The sequence below is a fragment of the Hyperolius riggenbachi genome, chromosome 7 (assembly GCF_040937935.1).
Source record: "Hyperolius riggenbachi isolate aHypRig1 chromosome 7, aHypRig1.pri, whole genome shotgun sequence".
Classification (NCBI taxonomy): Eukaryota; Metazoa; Chordata; class Amphibia; order Anura; family Hyperoliidae; genus Hyperolius; species Hyperolius riggenbachi.
Genome location: NC_090652.1, coordinates 238,746,530 through 238,768,757, shown reverse-complemented (window position 1 = coordinate 238,768,757; position 22,228 = coordinate 238,746,530). Strand labels below are relative to the sequence as shown.

At 45.3% G+C, this 22,228-nt stretch overlaps 1 long non-coding RNA gene across 1 annotated transcript in view; it reads right to left on the bottom strand.

Annotated features, from left to right (window-relative positions):
* Window positions 1–14,599: 14,599 nt before the first annotated feature.
* The window catches only part of LOC137524910 (uncharacterized), a 43,668-nt gene continuing 36,039 nt past the window's right edge, over window positions 14,600–22,228 (bottom strand). The window contains exons 2-4 of the long non-coding RNA XR_011022804.1: window positions 18,914–18,976; window positions 15,735–15,826; window positions 14,600–14,838 (exon numbers count right to left, since the gene is read on the bottom strand). This is a non-coding gene — a long non-coding RNA (uncharacterized lncRNA). The remainder of the gene's footprint in view (window positions 14,839–15,734; window positions 15,827–18,913; window positions 18,977–22,228) is intronic.

Here is a 22,228-nt window from a genome sequence, read left to right as displayed (position 1 = left end):
GGGGGGGGGGGGTGGGACTCCAGGGCTTAGTGTAGCCTGAATGGCTACAATGTGCCTGCTGACTGTGATGCAAAGGGTCAAAGTTGACCCTCATAGTGCATTATGGGGCGAATCGAACTTCCGCAAACGTTTGTTTGGTCCAGGCAAACGCGAACCCCCAAAGTTCGCCTTGAACCGTTCGCCGGCGAACCGTTCGCTACCTCTCTACTGAACAGGAAGGTTGAGGGTGAGTATGTGCACCCTATGGAAAGAAACACAGAGACAACGGGAGCCCAGATGGTGCAGTACGTCACAGAGATTGGTGAATAAATTAAATGGTGTTGAAATAATACTCACAAAGGCGGGTTGCAGAAGGGCAAACGACTACTGCAGGCAGGTGGAGATGCACAAACCCGACTCCACTGGGGGTACCAGGAGACCTGGCGAAGGTCGCTCTCTTGAAAAAAACTCTTACACACTGGCAAACTAGGTAGTGTCAGAGACAACCAGTGGTCAGGTGTAGGAGCACCCCACGGATGGGGTGAGACACAGTAAAAAAGCACAGGCAACGCGTTTCGTGGGAACTCGCCCACTTCCTCAGGCCAAATAAAGTGCCACTAAATGCCGGTAGCCGGATTCAGTGGCGCCTTGAATCTGGCTACCGGCATTTAGTGGCACTTTATTTGGCTTGAGGAAATGGGCGAGTTCCCACGAAATGCGTTGACTGTGCTTTATTTACTAATAAATATCCATTCCTATATGGGTGTGTCATCATTGAGGTAAGCCACCTCATTTATTTATATTTTAGTTGCTTTTAATGTATTTTATTCACCTTGGGCGCCTCTTTACCCCTTTCGTCTGAACAGGAGTCTTTTGTGAATATGTTTGAAGGTTTCCAGGCTCAGAGCATGACAGACTGGCTGTGGGAGAGCATTGAGAGTTGATGCTCGTGAGAAGTCCTGGATGTGGGAGTGAAGGGAGGTGATTAACCACTTCAGGACCACAGGCTTACACCCTCCTAGTGACCTGGCCATTTTTCAAAACACAGGGATTTGCAGCTTTGTCAGGTTGCTAAGCACACAATGAATCTAACCTTCTTTTATTGTTCTTAACAGGACATTTATTTGGAGGTTTCTGATCGCTGCTGCGATCCTGTGTTTTATTGTTTTCAGGCTTTCAGTGCCTCTCCCCCCCCTCCCCCACCCACACACACACCATCCTGATTTGCCTCCGTCCTCTTCTCCGCCTCTCATAGGCATCAGCCTATGAGAGGGCTTCAATCCCCTACCACTCTGAGGGACAGTCGAGTGTCCCTTGTACAGCGATGCACTAGATAGCAACGCTGTATGAATGTAAACATAGGGGATTTCTTTCCCCTTTCGTTTACTAATGGCCTGCTAGCCGTGATCACAGCTAGCAGGCTGGGAATGACCGCGCGTTCCCTGCTAGACTACAGCTTCAGGGCTTGATGACTAGCGTTAGGCGGTCCTGGGGCCGCCGCCACGTTCATGCCCATTGGTGTAACGCGGTCATTAGGTAGTTAAGCTACAGGACAAAAGGGTCTTCTGGGAAGAGAAAAGTTCCAGGTGGGATGGTATCTGGAGATTAGTGAGTTAATGCAATATTTTAAGAAGGTGGACCTCTGGTCAGGTTGACTCTTCTGATCCAAAGGCTCTGGTGCAGTCACAACCTTTTCATCCCCTCTTGCTACGTCTTAGCAAGAGCCTCATTTTTCTACATCTGATGTTGCAGTTAATTGTGCATGGCAGCTTACGCTAAAGCTTTTTAGTGAAAGCTGCCAGGTTTTTTGTATTGTGATGCAGAACCTGTAATTTTGCCAATCTCTAATTACCGTTCATGGCAACAGTGTTTATTGGATTTCCTTTTAAACTAATTCATAGAAGTGTGAGACATAATGCAAAGCTCATTTTTTTACAGCTAGTCTTAGGCCTACAAAGACAGACTAAACTTTGTTAGCCTGCTTAGCCTAGAGGGTCACAGCTGTGGGAGCCACTGAGAACCTTCAGGGAATCACAACATACTGGCATCTGCCACGGCTTCTTCCTTCTCTTTTCTGGTGGAAGAAATAGGTCTCTTTTTTTGCTGTTAGCATTTTAGACTTAGCAATTAATTAGAGAAACATATTATGGAGCACATATGCCAGGGAGAGCTGAGATTTCTGGTGCAAAACACATTATTGGCACAGAAATACAGAGTTTACTGCCATGGAGAAATTATACATGCATTTCAAATTGGGAAATTATAAAAGTGTGAGATGTCACTAATGAACAAATCTTGTGCCAAGTCAGATTGCTAGATGGTTGCTCATTGCGCCTGTGATGTAGAAAACCCCTTCACACAGGAATGGCTACTCACAAGCCAAGTAAATCAACGAGTCGTGGAAGTTTTTCCGGTCATTATCTGATTCAGGATCATGTCCATCACATATCTCCGATTTCTGTTTTTGGAAAGCAGTGGTGGTCTTATTTTGCACAACTTGAATGCCCAATACCAGAAAAAGGGGGTTAAAAATATTTTTGGACCTCTATTGTTATCTGTGTACTTACTGGGGAGATTTCTCTCACTTCCTGTTCATTGGACCACAAGTTCACCTCAGTGGTACTAAAATGTCTCCTGGTGGTCCTGTGGGATGTAAATAAATAACAGCACTAACAGCTTGATGGGGATGGGGTTGTAACTTTTCCTCATTATACAAAGAAAAGTTTCTGATTGTTCAGTCCCCTTCTCTTGTGCTGTTTTCCATCATAGACATCTTCTAGCTTTAATTATTTTTGTTTCATGACTAGAGATGTCCTGAACATCACATTTCCGCAAATAGATGGGCATGCAAATTTTAAAACCTACAAAGACTGTTTCTGGCCACAAAAGTGATGGAAAAGTTGTTTCAAAGGGTCTAAGACCTGGACTGTGGCATGCCGGAGGGGGATCCAAGCCAAAAGTCCCACCAAAAATTACGTAGTTGACGCAGTCATGTTTTAATCACTAAAGGGCAGAGGTAAGGGGTCAAAGTTTGGCTCCATGATGATGTATAGGGGGCGGGTCAAACACACCTATGTTCACCATTTGCCGCGAACACGAATAGCGGAAATTCGCCGGTACTTGTCTGCCAGCGAACTGTTCGGGCCATCTCTATTCATGACTTTAGTTTAGTCAAAGGCACAACTACTAGGAGAATAGCCCCTGCCGTCGCAAGGTATCCCAAGCCATCCCAGGGATGTGAAGAGCATCAGCTTCAACTCTTCCTCCATCCCTCCAATCAAGGCCCCCCACCACAGCAGGTTTTGTTGTTGTGGTGACCAGATGGGCACCTGATCCTGGAGGACACAATGGGGTGGGGGTAGTCAGAGCGTGAATGTAAAGGTGATTGTAGATATGAAGTTGTGCAGGTACTCTAAGGCTGGATTGTGGGAGAACATGGCAAAAGTGGCTCCTAAACGCATCGTGCACATGTTGTACTCTATGAGGAATATTCACTGAAAACTGACCAGCTGTATGAGCAATGCTGGCAACACAACAATGGCTTTTCACTGCAATCTCTGTTTTTGGTTTAACCCGTCTTGGCAGACGCAGCTATATTAGTGAAAACAGGTTCCATCAATTCATTCTGCAGGGTCAAAACTATGCATCTGAAACACAATAGCAATTTCCATTATTTTATGGTGAAAATTTGCATACATTTTCCAAAATTTGAAACATGAAAGGTTTCCTTAAAATGATCCTGATCTATATTAGGAACTTCTTGTATCTGTCTGCATAACATAATAGCCCTTCTTCAATTCACCTTTTCTCCTCACTTCAAGTTTGCTTTAAAGTAAAATAAGTGAACAAACTAAGGAAGCTCAGAGCTAGAAATGTTTGCACTTGAATTAAAGTGCAATGATTCATAGCTCTGTGCTCCCTAGTGTTGGGCGAACACCTAGATGTTCGGGTTCGCGAACGTTCGCCGAACATCGCCGCGATGTTCGGGTGTTCGCGCCGAACTCCGAACATAATGGAAGTCAATGGGGACCCGAACTTTCGTGCTTTGTAAAGCCTCCTTACAAGCCTCCTTACATGCTACATACCCGAAATTTACAGGGTATGTGCACATTGGGAGTGGGTACAAGAGGAAATTTTTTTTTAGCAAAAAGAGCTTATAGTTTTTGAGAAAATCGATTTTAAAGTTTCAAAGGGAAAACTGTCTTTTAAATGCGGGAAATGTCATGTTTCTTTGCACAGGTAACATGCTTTTTGTTGCCATGCAGTCATAAATGTAATACATATAAGAGGTTCCAGGAAAAGGGACCGGTAACGCTAACCCAGCAGAAGCACACGTGATGGAACAGGAGGAGGGTGGCGCAGGAGGAGAAGGCCACGCTTTGAGACACAACAACCCAGGCCTTGCATGAGGACAAGAAGCGTGCGGATAGCAATTTGCATTTTGTCGCCATGCAGTCATAAATGTAATACAGATGAGAGGTTCAATAAACAGGGACCGGAAACCCTAACCCATCACAGATGTTCATTGTTCATGTTACTTGGTTGGGGTCCGGGAGTGTTGCGTAGTCGTTTCCAATCGAGGATTGATTCATTTTAATTTGAGTCAGACGGTCTGCATTTTCTGTGGAGAGGCGGATATCTGTGACGATGCCTCCGGCAGCACTGAAACAGCGTTCCGACATAACGCTGGCTGCCGGGCAAGCCAGCACCTCTATTGCGTACATTGCCAGTTTGTGCCAGGTGTCTAGCTTCGATACCCAATAGTTGAAGGGTGCAGATGGATTGTTCAACACAGCTATGCCATCTGACATGTAGTCCTTGACCATCTTCTCCAGGCGATAGGTGTTGGAGGTGGATCTGCAAGCTTGCTGTTCTGTGTGCTGCTGCATGGGTGTCAGAAAATTTTCCCACTCCAAGGACACTGCCGATACCATTCCCTTTTGGGCACTAGCTGTGGCTTGTGTTGTTTGCTGCCCTCCTGGTCGTCCTGGGTTTGCGGAAGTCAGTCTGTCGGCGTACAACTGGCTAGAGGAGGGGGAGGATGTCAATCTCCTCTCTAAAGTCTCCACAAGGGCCTGCTGGTATTCTTCCATTTTGACCTGTCTGACTCTTTCTTCAAGCAGTTTTGGAACATTGTGTTTGTACCGTGGGTCCAGAAGGGTATAAACCCAGTAATTGGTGTTGTCCAGAATGCGCACAATGCGTGGGTCGCGTTCAATGCAGTCCTAGGCCGAAGAGGTCATAGCCTAGGGTCACAAAAACCTGTTTATTTGGGCAATTTCAATGGTAGTGATGCTGACGACGTACATAAATCTCAGCCATGGCCGTTAGCAACGTCTGAATTTCACGAAATGTCTCATGCAGGTAGAAGACATATTGTTAGACTTGGATTCCAAAGATGGGGTCCCTACATCTCTGCAAACCAGAGTTACAGGGGTCCAAAATTGGTAAAATCCCCCATAGGCTTTCATTGCCTCCCTATTTCACTTTCCAAAATCTCACATCTTTTCAAAGGGCAATTGCTCAACAGTGGCAAATTTTCTAGCATTGTAGGGACCCTTAGGGGGAACATGACTGGTGAGTTTCGGGCCCCTAGGCCGAAGAGGTCATAGCCTAGGGTCACAAAAACCTGTTTATTTGGGCAATTTCAATGGTGGCGAGTCTGACGTACATAAATCGCAGCAATGGCCGTTAGCAACGTCTGAATCTCACGAAATGTCTCATGCAGGTAGAAGACATATTGTTAGACTTGGGCTCCAAAGATGGGTTTCCTACATCTCTGCAAACCAGAGTTACAGGGCTCCAAATTTGGTAAAATCCCCCATAGGCTTTTATTGGGCCTCCTATTTACAGTTCCAAAATCTCACATCTTTTCAAAGGGCCATTGCTCAGCGGTGGCAAATTTTCTAGCATTGTAGGGACCCTTAGGGGGAACATGACTGGTGAGTTTCGGGCCCCTAGGCCGAAGAGGTCATAGCCTAGGGTCACAAAAACCTGTTTATTTGGGCTATTTCAATGGTAGTGATGCTGACGTACATAAATCTCAGCCATGGCCGTTAGCAATGTCTGAATTTCACGAAATGTCTCATGCAGGTAGAAGACATATTGTTAGACTTGGATTCCAAAGATGGGGTCCCTACATCTCTGCAAACCAGAGTTACAGGGGTCCAAAATTGGTAAAATCCCCCATAGGCTTTCATTGCCTCCCTATTTCACTTTCCAAAATCTCACATCTTTTCAAAGGGCAATTGTTTAGCAGTGGCAAATTTTCTAGCATTGTAGGGACCCTTAGGGGGAACATGACTGGGGAGTTTCGGGCCCCTAGGCCGAAGAGGTCATAGCCTAGGGTCACAAAAACCTGTTTATTTGGGCTATTTCAATGGTAGTGATGCTGATGTAAATAAATCTCAGCCATGGCCGTTAGCAACGTCTGAATTTCACGAAATGTCTCATGCAGGTAGAAGACATATTGTTAGACTTGGATTCCAAAGATGGGGTCCCTACATCTCTGCAAACCAGAGTTACAGGGGTCCAAAATTGGTAAAATCCCCCATAGGCTTTCATTGCCTCCCTATTTCACTTTCCAAAATCTCACATCTTTTCAAAGGGCAATTGCTCAGCAGTGGTAAATTTTCTAGCATTGTAGGGACCCTTAGGGGGAACATGACTGGTGAGTTTCGGGCCCCTAGGCCGAAGAGGTCATAGCCTAGGGTCACAAAAACCTGTTTATTTGGGCTATTTCAATGGTAGTGATGGTGACGTACATAAATCTCAGCCATGGCCGTTAGCAACGTCTGAATTTCACGAAATGTCTCATGCAGGTAGAAGACATATTGTTAGACTTGGATTCCAAAGATGGGGTCCCTACATCTCTGCAAACCAGAGTTACAGGGGTCCAAAATTGGTAATTTCCCCTATAGGCTTTCATTGCCTCCCTATTTCACTTTCCAAAATCTCACATCTTTTCAAAGGGCAATTGCTCAGCAGTGGCAAACTTTCTAGCATTGTAGGGACCCTTAGGGGGAACATGACTGGTGAGTTTCGGGCCCCTAGGCCGAAGAGGTCATAGCCTAGGGTCACAAAAACCTGTTTATTTGGGCTATTTCAATGGTAGTGATGCTGACGTACATAAATCTCAGCCATGGCCGTTAGCAATGTCTGAATTTCACGAAATGTCTCATGCAGGTAGAAGACATATTGTTAGACTTGGATTCCAAAGATGGGGTCCCTACATCTCTGCAAACCAGAGTTACAGGGGTCCAAAATTGGTAAAATCCCCCATAGGCTTTCATTGCCTCCCTATTTCACTTTCCAAAATCTCACATCTTTTCAAAGGGCAATTGTTTAGCAGTGGCAAATTTTCTAGCATTGTAGGGACCCTTAGGGGGAACATGACTGGGGAGTTTCGGGCCCCTAGGCCGAAGAGGTCATAGCCTAGGGTCACAAAAACCTGTTTATTTGGGCTATTTCAATGGTAGTGATGCTGATGTACATAAATCTCAGCCATGGCCGTTAGCAACGTCTGAATTTCACGAAATGTCTCATGCAGGTAGAAGACATATTGTTAGACTTGGATTCCAAAGATGGGGTCCCTACATCTCTGCAAACCAGAGTTACAGGGGTCCAAAATTGGTAAAATCCCCCATAGGCTTTCATTGCCTCCCTATTTCACTTTCCAAAATCTCACATCTTTTCAAAGGGCAATTGCTCAGCAGTGGTAAATTTTCTAGCATTGTAGGGACCCTTAGGGGGAACATGACTGGTGAGTTTCGGGCCCCTAGGCCGAAGAGGTCATAGCCTAGGGTCACAAAAACCTGTTTATTTGGGCTATTTCAATGGTAGTGATGGTGACGTACATAAATCTCAGCCATGGCCGTTAGCAACGTCTGAATTTCACGAAATGTCTCATGCAGGTAGAAGACATATTGTTAGACTTGGATTCCAAAGATGGGGTCCCTACATCTCTGCAAACCAGAGTTACAGGGGTCCAAAATTGGTAAAATCCCCCATAGGCTTTCATTGCCTCCCTATTTCACTTTCCAAAATCTCACATCTTTTCAAAGGGCAATTGCTCAGCAGTGGCAAATTTTCTAGCATTGTAGGGACCCTTAGGGGGAACATGACTGGTGAGTTTCGGGCCCCTAGCCGAAGAGGTCATAGCCTAGGGTCACAAAAACCTGTTTATTTGGGCAATTTCAATGGTAGTGATGCTGACGTACATAAATCTCAGCCATGGCCGTTAGCAACGTCTGAATTTCACGAAATGTCTCATGCAGGTAGAAGACATATTGTTAGACTTGGATTCCAAAGATGGGGTCCCTACATCTCTGCAAACCAGAGTTACAGGGGTCCAAAATTGGTAAAATCCCCCATAGGCTTTCATTGCTTCCCTATTTCACTTTCCAAAATCTCACATCTTTTCAAAGGGCAATTGCTCAGCAGTGGCAAATTTTCTAGCATTGTAAGGACCCTTAGGGGGAACATGACTGGTGAGTTTCGGGCCCCTAGGCCGAAGAGGTCATAGCCTAGGGTCACAAAAACCTGTTTATTTGGGCTATTTGAATGGTAGTGATGCTGACGTACATAAATCTCAGCCATGGCCGTTAGCAACGTCTGAATTTCATGAAATGTCTCATGCAGGTAGAAGACATATTGTTAGACTTGGATTCCAAAGATGGGGTCCCTACATCTCTGCAAACCAGAGTTACTGGGGTCCAAAATTGGTAAAATCCACCATAGGCTTTCATTGCCTCCCTATTTCACTTTCCAAAATCTCACATCTTTTCAAAGGGCAATTGCTCAGCAGTACCAAATTTTCTAGCATTGTAGGGACTCTTAGGGGGATCATGACTGGTGAATTTTGCCACTGCTGAGCCATTGCCTTTGAAATGGTGTGAGATTTTGGAACGGTAAATAGTAGGCCCAATGAAAGCCTATGGGGGATTTTACCAATTTTGGAGCCCTGTAACTCTGGTTTGCAGAGATGTAGAGACCCCATCTTTGGAATCCAAGTCTAACAATATGTCTTCTACCTGCATGAGACATTTCGTGAGATTCAGACATTGCTAACGGCCATTGCTGCGATTTATGTACATCAGACTCGCCACCATTGAAATTGCCCAAATAAACAGGTTTTTGTGACCCTAGGCTATGACCTCTTCGGCCTAGGGGCCCAAAACTCACCAGTCATGTTCCCCCTAAGGGTCCCTACAATGCTAGAAAATTTGCCACTGCAGAGCAATTGCCCTTTGAAAAGATGTGAGATTTTGGAAAGTGAAATAGGGAGGCAATGAAAGCCTATGGGGGATTTTACCAATTTTGGACCCCTGTAACTCTGGTTTGCAGAGATGTAGGGACCCCATCTTTGGAATCCAAGTCTAACAATATGTCTTCTACCTGCATGAGACATTTCGTGAAATTCAGACGTTGCTAACGGCCATGGCTGAGATTTATGTACGTCAGCATCACTACCATTGAAATTGCCCAAATAAACAGGTTTTTGTGACCCTAGGCTATGACCTCTTCGGCCTAGGGGCCCGAAACTCACCAGTCATGTTCCCCCTAAGGGTCCCTACAATGCTAGAAAATTTGCCACTGCTGAGCAATTGCCCTTTGAAAAGATGTGAGATTTTGGAAAGTGAAATAGGGAGGCAATGAAAGCCTATGGGGGATTTTACCAATTTTGGACCCCTGTAACTCTGGTTTGAAGAGATGTAGGGACCCCATCTTTGGAATCCAAGTCTAACAATATGTCTTCTACCTGCATGAGACATTTCGTGAAATTCAGACGTTGCTAACGGCCATGGCTGAGATTTATGTACGTCACCATCACTACCATTGAAATAGCCCAAATAAACAGGTTTTTGTGACCCTAGGCTATGACCTCTTCGGCCTAGGGGCCCGGAACTCACCAGTCATGTTCCCCCTAAGGGTCCCTACAATGCTAGAAAATTTGCCACTGCTGAGCAATTGCCCTTTGAAAAGATGTGAGATTTTGGAAAGTGAAATAGGGAGGCAATGAAAGCCTATGGGGGATTTTACCAATTTTGGACCCCTGTAACTCTGGTTTGCAGAGATGTAGGGACCCCATCTTTGGAATCCAAGTCTAACAATATGTCTTCTACCTGCATGAGACATTTCGTGAAATTCAGACGTTGCTAACGGCCATGGCTGAGATTTATGTACGTCAGCATCACTACCATTGAAATTGCCCAAATAAACAGGTTTTTGTGACCCTAGGCTATGACCTCTTCGGCCTAGGACTGCATTGAACGCGACCCATGCATTGTGCGCATTCTGGACAACACCAATTACTGGGTTTATACCCTTCTGGATCCACAGTACAAACACAATGTTCCAAAACTGCTTGAAGAAAGAGTCAGACAGGTCAAAATGGAAGAATACCAGCAGGCCCTTGTGGAGACTTTAGAGAGGAGATTGACATCCTCCCCCTCCTCTAGCCAGTTGTACGCCGACAGACTGACTTCCGCAAACCCAGGACGACCAGGAGGGCAGCAAACAACACAAGCCGAAGCTAGTGCCCAAAAGGGAATGGTATCGGCAGTGTCCTTGGAGTGGGAACATTTTCTGACACCCATGCAGCAGCACACAGAACAGCAAGCGTGCAGATCCACCTCCAACACCGATCGCCTGGAGAAGATGGTCAAGGACTACATGTCAGATGGCATAGCTGTGTTGAACAATCCATCTGCACCCTTCAACTATTGGGTATCGAAGCTAGACACCTGGCACAAACTGGCAATGTACGCAATAGAGGTGCTGGCTTGCCCGGCAGCCAGCGTTATGTCGGAACGCTGTTTCAGTGCTGCCGGAGGCATCGTCACAGATCGGCGTATCCGCCTCTCCACAGAAAATGCAGACCGTCTGACTCAAATTAAAATGAATCAATCCTGGATTGGAAACGACTACGCAACACTCCCGGACCCCAACCAAGTAACATGAACAATGAACATCTGTGATGGGTTAGGGTTTCCGGTCCCTGTTTATTGAACCTCTCATCTGTATTACATTTATGACTGCATGGCGACAAAATGCAAATTGCTATCCGCACGCTTCTTGTCCTCATGCAAGGCCTGGGTTGTTGTGTCTCAAAGCGTGGCCTTCTCCTCCTGCGCCACCCTCCTCCTGTTCCATCACGTGTGCTGCTGCTGTTAGTGTTACCGGTCCCTTTTCCTGGAACCTCTTATATGTATTACATTTATGACTGCATGCCGACAAAAAGCATGTTACCTGTGCAAAGAAAACAGACATTTCCCGCATTTAAAAGACAGTTTTCCCTTTGAAACTTTAAAATCGATTTTCTCAAAAACTATAAGCTCTTTTTGCTACATTTTTTTTCCTCTTGTACCCACTCCTAATGTGCACATGCCCTGTAAATTTGGGGTATGTAGCATGTAAGGAGGCTTTACAAAGCACGAAAGTTCGGGTCCCCATTGACTTCCATTATGTTCGGAGTTCGGCTCGAACACCCGAACATCGCGGCCATGTTCGGCCCGAACCCGAACATCTAGATGTTCGCCCAACACTACACGTGACCCGTTCGGCCAATCACAGCGCTAGCCGAACGTTCGGGTAACGTTCGGCCATGCGCTCTTAGTTCGGCCATACACCATCAGGTGTTCGGCCGAACTCGAACATCACCCGAACAGGGTGATGTTCTGCAGAACCCGAACAGTGGCGAACACTGTTCGCCCAACACTAGTGCTCCCTTAGTTTGTTCATGTACAGTATCTTATGCAATGGTTAAGGAGAGGTGAGCTTGTTGAATTGAGTTTGGCTCAGATATCCCATATTGGTCTAATTTGCTTTAAAGCAACAATTGAAACCCATGTTAACTTAGAAATAAAAAAACACAAATATAAGTAGATAAATACTAGTTCTACTTACACAACAGATGTATTGCACTGTCCACTTTATGATTCCTGTGAATTTAATAAAGAAAAAGCAGAGAATCCTATTCTAGACAGTTTCCATCTTGGTTACCTTTGAATGAAGCTAATCCTGACATAATTTCCTCCCTCACTCTTTTTTTCTCCTCTTGCTAATCGTGTATTCGTTACCCCCCTCCTCCCAGAGTCTTCAGACACTCCCACTGAGGTCTATATTAGGAAGTGCACTGTTTTATGTCATTAGAAGGAGGGGGAAATAAAGGGAAGAGGGGAAATATATTATAGATAAAAAGCCCCCCCCCCCCAGCATGCAACTGTTTTCCAGCCAAAGGCAATGGCAATTAAAGGGCCAGTGCTCCTAAGGTATGTGATAACTCCAAACCATAACAGCAGAAAAAGTTTTGAAAGTTTTGAATGCAGGATTAGCATCTTTATCACGTAGCCTCCCTGGCGGTATGGATGAGCTGAGTTCGTCCAGGAAAAACATGCAAAAAGTGGTAATGACGATCTGAGCTCGTCTATGCCAACAGAGAGATTTCCTGTTTCTCTGCACCGCCCGCTGCACTTTTTACTGATCAGAGGGATTCCCCAGGATGGCTGGATGCCTTTCTGCATGCTGTGGATAACGATCTGTGCTACCCCCAGCGTGCAGAACTAGCATCCAGCCATCCTGGGGAATCCCTGTGCAGCCAGTGGGGCAGAGAATGTGCTGGCTGCATGCGGGATTCCCCTTTCTCTGTGGGCGGGTGGCAGGGTGTCCCTTCTGTGCGGGGGGGATGTCTCCCTTCTGTTCAGGCTGGCTGGGGACTCCTGTGTGTGTGTGGGAGGGAGATCCTCTTTCTATGCGGGCTGGTGGTGGCCTGCGGGGATATCCCTTTTGTGCGGGGGGGTGTCCCCTTCTATGGGGGCTGGTCGTGGCCGGTCGGGGACTCCCCCTTCTGTGCGGGCTGGTGGTGGCCTGCGGGGATCCCCCTTCTGTGGGGGGGTGTCCCCTTCTAGGGAAGCTGTGGGTGATCTCTCCTTCCTCTTCCCCCCTCCCTCCCGATCCCCCCTGCCCCCCACCCCCCAGTCAGGAGCCCTGATCTACTCACCTGAAGGCTTTCTCCTGCGCTGGCCACGATGGACACCCTCCTCCTCCATCGGCGAAGTCCTGGTCTCTGTCGTTACAGTTATGAGGTGACGTCACCAAGCCTCGTAACTGTGATTACAGAGAACACAAGACTTTGCGATGGAGGAGGAAGTGCGCCGCTTCCGCTGCAGGAGAAAGCCCTCAAGTGAGTAGATCAGGGCTCCTGACTGGGGGGGGGGGGGGGGGCAAGTATGTGTGGGGGCTAGAGGAGGGAGAGGCCACCCACAGCCCCCATAGAAGGGGACACCCCTCATAGAAGGCCCCCCCCCACCTCAGAAGGGGGATCCCCGCAGGCCACCACCAGCCCGCATAGAAGGGGAATCCCCCCCCCCCCCCACACACACAGAAGGAGTGATAGCATCCCCAGTGCCTTCTTCCATGTTCCTTGGGGGATTTTGCTTCTCCTTCAGCGATCACATATCCCCCGTCGATTGGTGTTGATGGCACCAGGGTCACACAGCATCATCAACATCTCTCAGCAAACACTTTTTTTAAATTGAATTCAATACAATAACCTGTATTGAATTCAATATCATAAAAAAAATTGATTGCAAAAAAAAAAATGGTTAAAAATTATTGGAAATTAATTGAACCACTTTTTGCACGGAAATCCTGGGGAAATAGAACGCCAGGGTGGTTAATACACTCAGACCAGTTGCTGTTGAAATGTGATTTTTATGGTAACAATCCCATTTTAAAGTACACCAGTAGCCAAGATGAGCCTTAAAATTGATGACTACATAAATTAAATAAAAACTAAGTCCATTCTTAACCAGAAGTCCAGAAGTCGAAACAATGTCATCTCTGTCCCTTGCGGAGCAGGATCATCCACCGGACAACCTAGGTAGGTGCTTGGGGCCTAGCTTACCAAAAGGACCACAAGAGGACCCCACATCTACTACCTTGTCTAGGGCCCCATTATATCTTAATCCATCTCTGGTCCCCTGCTCTATGCCCCCATGCCTTTAGTGTCCTCCTCTGTATCACCTCTGTCTCCCTGTACCTTTAGTGTCCCCCTCTGTCCCCCCACTGCATTACCTTTGTCCCCCTGTGCCCTCAGTGTACTGCAGCAAAATGTCATTTTACCAGTTTAAAAACATTATTTAATTAAAAAAAATGTTAAAATTGATTTTCTCAAAAACTTTAAGATCTTTGTGAAAAAAAATTTGTTCATTCAGAATCAAATTTCACATTTTCAGTCCATTTTGCTGGGTCGTTTGTACAGTTAACTCCATAAATATTTGGGCAGAGACAACTTTTTTTTAATATGTAATCATTTTGTTCACCCCTCTGCATTGAAGCTGAAAGTCAGCACGTCAACTGCATCTGAGTTGTTTCATTTAAAATTCATTGTGGTAATGTGCAGAACCAAAACGAGGAAAAAAGTTAATTTGCATATATTCAGCAGTGGTGCCTGGGAGACATCTCGAGCTCACTCCAACCTGAATTATCGCAAATTCTTTCTGATTTAGGAAAGCAAACTTTTGTTTTTCCAAATATTTATGGATCTAACTGTAAGTTGAGTGTTGGTAAGTCGAGGATCACCTGTACTACAAAATGCATGAAAACAATAATACAATGCTAATTTTGCTGCTACTTTAATTGCTGATGACAAGCTCAGTAGAGAAAGAGGAATGTAAAGAATAGTGTGCAGTATGTTAAACAATAAAGAGACCTGTGATGTGTTAGGATCATTAACATTCTCTGCAAGAGTCAAAAAAGTGGGATGCTGTGTATTGAGTCATTGTTAAGATAAGGAGTGGCTGTAGATGTCATTCCTCTGGTGACACACGCAGCTGGGGAGCATAGCTTGTTAAACATCTGTGAAAGATAACATGAATGGAGTGTTACAAACCTTACCACCTACGCTTTAGAAGAAGATGTTAAATTAGCAACAATCTTAAAATGTCATTCTAACTTTTGGACAGAGTTCACATTGTGAGCAAAGATAAAATAGTAAACTTTGTAGATAGCATGATCTTTGTTTTGCAAGTCTCACAATGGCCTCTCTAGTTCCCTCCCTTTAGATTGTAAAGGTAGCCATACACCTAGCGATGATGGGCAGATTCAACCAAGAGACAAATCTATCTCTAATCGAATCTGATTAGAGAGAGATCTGTCGGCTGCCCATACAACGCAGGCCAATTCCTGAACAATTTCAGCATGAAATTGCTTCCGCTGCTGTTCCCCTAACGTATAACTGCGCTGTAAGTGTTTGTTAATGCGTTACCTGTCCTGTGTCATGGTGCCCGTCTGTCTTTCGATGCTTTTTTATTAGCCACCTACATGCTGCCGACGTAGCGCACGTGTAACCTCACGCGCCAGCGTGCTGTGCGCCGGCAGCATGTATGGGCCTAATAAAAGAGCGGCATAAGATGGACGAGCATCGCGACACAGGAGAGGTAATGTATAATTGCACACTTACAGCACATTTATACATTGTGAGAACAGCGCTGGTGGTTTTGTCGCTCATCCCAATATCACTCGGCCCGAAATTGGTTGCGTCGTCCATCAGGCATGCACTTGGCTGCACCAGTTTTCATCCGATTCAGATTCTAATAATCATATCAGATGGTCGATCGGCTGCCAAATCGCCTGATGTATGGACACTTTAAGCCTTCCTCCCTGTGTATCCTACGTGATCGTTCACTCTGCATTGAGAAAAATGTGAACTATTACTCCAGTGCATGATTGTGTGTCTTAAGCTGAATACCCACCACAAAGACCGCAAGAGATGGATTGGGGGAAACGCCTGGACAAAAGATGCGACGAACGATCGTTCTCTGATCCATCTTCCACATTCGCATACCTTGGGTACAAACGACAGGCGCAAATTGAATGATCGCGGTAATCAGCGTGGGGGTCAATAAAGATCAGAATGACCATCCATTTGAATCCATCATGACCATCGTTCAAAGTCAACGATTATCGGGTGTAATTGGCCGTTGTTGAACATCGTTTAACAAACTTTCATTAAACGATGTTACGCGATGTCACACAAATGGTCGTTGGTAACGATTCTACACGTAAATCTTCTAGTTGTGTTGTCTGTCACCCCAATTATCATTGTCTGCTACCTTATTAATTATCCAGTGCTGCGTAATATGTTGGCACTAGATACATCCAATAAATAATAATAATACACAATCTGGTACATAAAACAATATTAACTCTTGATACTGTCTACAGAGGGCAAACTGAATTAGCAGTGAGAATAGTGATTCAGCTAAATATATTATTCCTTTTATTAACCAATTACAAGATTAAAAATAAAGCCCTGTGTCCTGTCCCCACCATGACCTTGCCGCAACCACTGCTCACAGACACACCTCCACATCAGATAAATAGTAAGTATAAAGGTTAAATTAGTGATATCCAAACTAAAAGCTAAGATCTGGCAGTTACATGCTTGTCATACCAAGTGGTCTGCCATGTGCCAAGCTTCCCGCTTCCCTCACCCCACTCTTCTGAATATGCCTTTTCAAATGCTGCCTACCCATATATTGATCTACAGTGGAGGGAATGTGCAGGACCGTCCAGCCAGTTCATCACTCAGAATTCCCTATTGGAAGGAAGGCAATTGGCAGCACATGCTTCACCTTCCTCCTGCTGAGAACAGTGGAAGGGAGGATACATGACAACATGGGTGATATTCCAATCTACGAAGCACTGAGCAGGACTAGATTTGTGGAAAGGCCCCAAAGGCCCAGGCTTAGGGAGGAAAACTGCAAGGGTTAGTCAAGGGTAGAGTCCTAATCAGACATGCATTTCTCTCATGTAGACATGTTGCTCCAGTCCATCAACAGCCGCCCGCTTTGCTCTGCATACTGCCTGTGCTTGTGTGCCTCATGTTGAATGTTGGTTTGAAGATAACAATGCAATATTAGGGGCTGTTTATGTGTTTTCACTGTTTTGTTGCACTGTTTTGTTCACCTCATTGAAGCCCTATTTGTCTGTGAAGCCCCGAGTCTGAGCCTGTCTATTGCAAAAGCTCCCCATTTGAAGCTAACCCCTCAAATTAGAAAATATAAAATAACTTTTGGCTTAATTGTAGCAGTTTGAGCTGAATTGAAGGGATTGCTCCCTCTCAACAAAAGTTGACTTTCCCTTCAAATGATGGCTACACTAAGCCAGTGCAATCACCGACAATTCGGTTTATTTGCCTGCATTGAATGTAATCTAAAGAACACAAAATCCAGGCTCCTCAACTCGGGCTAGGACAGTTAAACACTTGTAGATTTAATGGGGAGGTGCTGGAAGGGGTGTGGCAAGCAAAACAGCAAAACATCAAAATGAACTTCCGCACACTCATGCAAATCCTCATGCAAATCCATTTACAAAAATCATGCAGCAATCAATGCTGACACTACAGCTAAGCTAAAAGTTGGGATCTTTCTTACAAGAATAAAGTCTCTTGCGTAGAGGTAGCCCTGTTGTATATGTCCTAACACTGGCCCTGTAACATGCATAGCACAAACATGCACACATTCAGCGCATCAAAATCTATCTAGGGAATAGGAGCACATATCCTTACCGTCCTCCCTGGGACAGATAGTGCATCTAACTAATCCTGCAAGGGAGCTGCTAGTACCTGCATATGTACCATGCAAACACACCAGCAAGCTTTGTGTTAAGATCACTAATAGGGGAAGAGGGAGGGCACCAGATAAAAATCCAAAGATCAAATGCAATTTAAAAAAACACAAAATCCAGGCTCCTCACCTTGAGCTAGGACATTTAAACACTTGCAGATGTTATAGGGAGGTGCTAGAAGGGGCGTGGCAAGCAAAACAGCAAAACATCAAAATGAACTCATGCTGGTTTGAAGATAGCAATGCAGTATTAGGGGCTGTTTATGTGTTTTCACTGTTTTGTTTACCTCATTGAAGCCCAGTGTAGCTGTGGGCCCGATGCAAGTTTTACAATGGGGCCCCCTAAAAGCACTCTATCCAGAGCCGGGACAAGGTCCTCCAGCACCCAAGGCTGAGACACCAAAGTGCGCCCCTCCATCCCTGCCACCCCAGCCATCACACACTGATTGATATTAGACTAAGAGGCGCCACAGGGCCCACAACCTACCCAACACCTTAATATCTAGTTATATGGCTTGCAGTCACTGCCATGTATCCCCTTTTCTTATTTCTTTCTGCTTCAAACACAATTAGGAATGACAGCTGAATGAATTCTGCGCCCCCTCCAACACTGCGCCCTGAGGCTGGAGCCTCTCCAGCCTATGCCTCGGCCCGGCCCTGACTCTATCTGTGGTGTAGCTAAGGAGCTGTGGGTCCGATGCAAGTTTTACAATGGGGCCCCCTAAAAGCACTCTATCTGTATTGTAGCTAAGGAGCTGTGGGCCCGATGCAAGTTTTACAATGGGGCCCCCCAAGCACTCTATACATAACAATTGATACGGCGCACCAAAACTTGCCAATGGCAACTACAGTGTCAGAGGTGCTAAAAGGGGATGGGGAACAGTTTGTTTAATGATTACCACTATTCAAAGTATCTATACAAGTGATTATTATGAGAACAGGACCAATAGAGAGCTAATACAGTAGTTGAGGGAGGGCCCGTTGGGACCCCTCTGGCCCAAGGGCCCCGATGTTGTCACAACCTCTGCAACCCCTATTGCTACGCCCCTGTTGAAGCCCTATTTGTCTGTGAAGCCCCGAGTCTGAGCCTGTCTACTGCAATAGCTCCCCATTAACCCCTCAAATTAAAAAATGTGAAATAACTTTTGGCTTAATTGTAGCAGTTTGAGCTGAATTGAAGGAATTGCTCACTCTCAACAAAAGAGACTTTCCCTTCAAATGATGGCTACACTAAGCCAGAGCAATCACACGCAATTCTGTTTATTTGCCTGCAGTGAATGTAATCTGGCTGGGATGGTACTTACCACATCTTGTGTAATTTTACTGTGAGCATTTTGTAGTGCTGGGAAATTCATCACACTCCTAAACTGCAAAAATAAAAATAAAAAACACACATAACTGATGAGCTGTAACAACACTGCCTATGCTGGGAACTATTCGCTTTCACACTCGGATCACTTCTTAGTAGATGAAGAGATGTTTTTATTTTATTTTTTTGACAGAGGAAGTAATTCTTTTTTTCAAGATTGTAATATTTGTGTGCATGCCATATGCTGTTTTGGAAGCTGAACATTAATTTGACACTATTAAACAAATACAGTAACATACATTCCTTTGTTTTTCCTGTGTAAATGTTCACATTCACATGTCTGGGTACCACTTAGTTATCAACAAATGTATTCAATCCACATCCAGAATTCACAATCAAACAAAAAAAAAAAAAATTAAAAGACCAACGTTTTAAATTGTAAATATACAGTGGCTTGCAAAAGTATTCGACCCCTTGAAGTTTTCCACATTGTGTCACATTACTGCCATAAACATGAATCAATTTTATTGGAATTCCCCGTGAAAGACCAATACAAAGTGGTGTACACGTGAGAAGTGGAACGAAAATCATACATCATTCCAAACATTTTTTACAAATCAATAACTGCAAAGTGGGGTGTGCGTACTTATTCAGCCCCCTGAGCCAATACTTTGTAGAACCACCTTTTGTTGCAATTACAGCTGCCAGTCTTTTAGGGTATGTCTATACCAGCTTTGCACATCTAGAGACTGAAATCCTTGCCCATTCTTCTTTGTAAAACAGCTCCAGCTCAGTCAGATTAGATGGACAGCGTTTGTAAACAGCATTTTTCAGATCTTGCCACAGATTTTCGATTGGATTTAGATCTGGACTTTGACTGGGCCATTCTAACAAATGGATATGTTTTGTTTTAAACCATTCCATTGTTGCCCTGGCTTTATGTTTAGGGCCGTTGCCCTGCTGGAAGGCGAACCTCTGCCCCAGTCTCAAGTCTTTTGCAGACTCCAAGAGGTTTTCTTCCACAATTGCCCTGTATTTGGCTCCATCCATCTTCCCATCAACTCTGACCAGCTTCCCTGTCCCTGCTGAAGAGAAGCACCCCTAGAACATGATACTGCCACCACCATATTTGACAGTGGGGATGGTGTTTTCAGAGTGATGTGCAGTGATAGTTTTCCGCCACACATAGCGTTTCGCATTTTGGCCAAAAAGTTCAGTTTTGGTCTCATCTGACAAGAGCACCTTCTTCCACATGTTTGCTGTGTCCCCCACATAACTTGTGGCAAACTGCAAACGGGACTTCTTATGCTTTTCTGTTACCAATGGCTTTCTTCTTGCCACTCTTCCATAAGAGCCAACTTTGTGCAGTGCACGACTAATAGTTGTCCTATGGACAGATTCCCCCACCTGAGCTGTAGATCTCTGCAATTCGTCCAGAGTCACCATGGGCCTTTTGACTGCATTTCCGATCAGCGCTCTCCTTGTTCGGCCTGTGAGTTTAGGTGGACGGCCTTGTCTTGGTAGGTTTACAGTTGTGCCATACTCCTTCCATTTCTGAATGATCATTTGAACAATGCTCCGTGCAGGGGCGCCTCTAGCCATTTTGTCACTCCAGGCGAGAAAATCTGTGGCGCCCCCACCCCCATGGCGCCCTTCCATGAAAATAGTCGTAATGCAGCAGCGTTTCACCAGGAAATAATCATAATGCGGCAGCGTATTTCATCAGAAAATTTGCAATGCGTGCAGTGTTTCACCAGAAAATACACGTAATGTAAGGCTGCAGAAGTGACCTTACGGGCTGCAGGCCAGTGAACTGACTAGACGCTGCAAGCCTGTTCACCACCTGGGGACAAAACATCTGGTGTGGGGGTGTGACCACGGTCCCCCCTGCACAGCACTCATGACTGCCTGGTCGGCCTGGCACCCTCTACAATGGGTCAGAAGGAGGCACAAAGGGGGGCAGAAGGAGTCATAGGGGGACAGAGGAAGGTGCAGGGGACAGAGGTGGCACATGGGGACTGAGGAGGCACATGGAGACAGGAGGCACAAAGGGATACAGAAGGAGGCACAGGAGGACAGAAGGAGGCAGAGTGGGACTGAAAAAGGAACAGGATGGCAGAGGTAGTGCAAGGGAACAAATAAGGGCTAAGGAGGCACAGGTGGACAGAAGGAGGCAGAGATGGCACAAAGGATGAAAGAAGGATGCACAAGGCACAGAAGTGTCAGCTGCCTGCAACTTACGCTAAGTAGATGCAGCAGAAGCAAGTAATAGAACACCCACATGGGTGTGGCTTAATTTTGGGTGGGGCTTACTTTGGGGGCGGAGCTTAATCCAGCAACATGGCGCCCCTCAGGACCAATGGCACTCCAGGCAATGGCCTGTACTGCCTATGCCTAGAGGCACCCCTGGCTCCGTGGGATGTTCAAGGATTAGGAAATCTTTTTGTATCCTAAGTCTGCTTTAAATTTCTCAATAACTTTATCCCTGACCTGTCTGGTGTGTTCTTTGGACTTCATGGTGTTGTTGCTCCCAAGATTATTTTAGACAACATCTGAGGTTGTCACAGAGCAGCTGTATTTGTACTGACTTTAGATTACACACAGGTGCACTCTATTTAGTCATTAGCACTCATCAGGCAATGTCTGTGGGCAATTGACTGCACTCAGACCAAAAAGGGCTGAATAATTACGCACACTCCACTTTGCAGTTATTGATTTGTAAAAAATGTTTGAAATCACGTATGATTTTCGATCCACTTCTCACGTGTACAGCACTTTGTATTGGTCTTTCACGTGGAATTCCAATAAAATTGATTCATGTTTGTGGCAGTAATGTGACAAAATGTGGAAAACTTCAAGGGGGCCGAATACTTTTGCAAGCCACTGTATATATATATATATATATATATATATATATATATATATATATATATATATATATATATATATATATATATATATATGTATATATGACCCGGGTTCTTATATGTACTGTACGCTTAATACTGAGTGCTACATCAATTTAATTAAAGGTATACCAGGGCGTAAGTAGGAAGGAGCAGCCCCTGCGGCTACAGGGGGGCCTGGAGGTGTGGGGGGCCCAACTGCTAACTCTCCCTTCCTCTGATACTTCAGATCAGGTGTATTGTGGCTACACATGTTATGGGTGTGCAGATCCTGATGGCCACTCTTGTTTTATGAGCCTTGTGGGATCCCGGCTGTAAGGGTCAAAAAGAAAAGACAAAGGAAGCGTTGTCTACATAAGAGGACCCCACTAAAGTATTGCTGTGGGCTCCATGATTTATAGTTA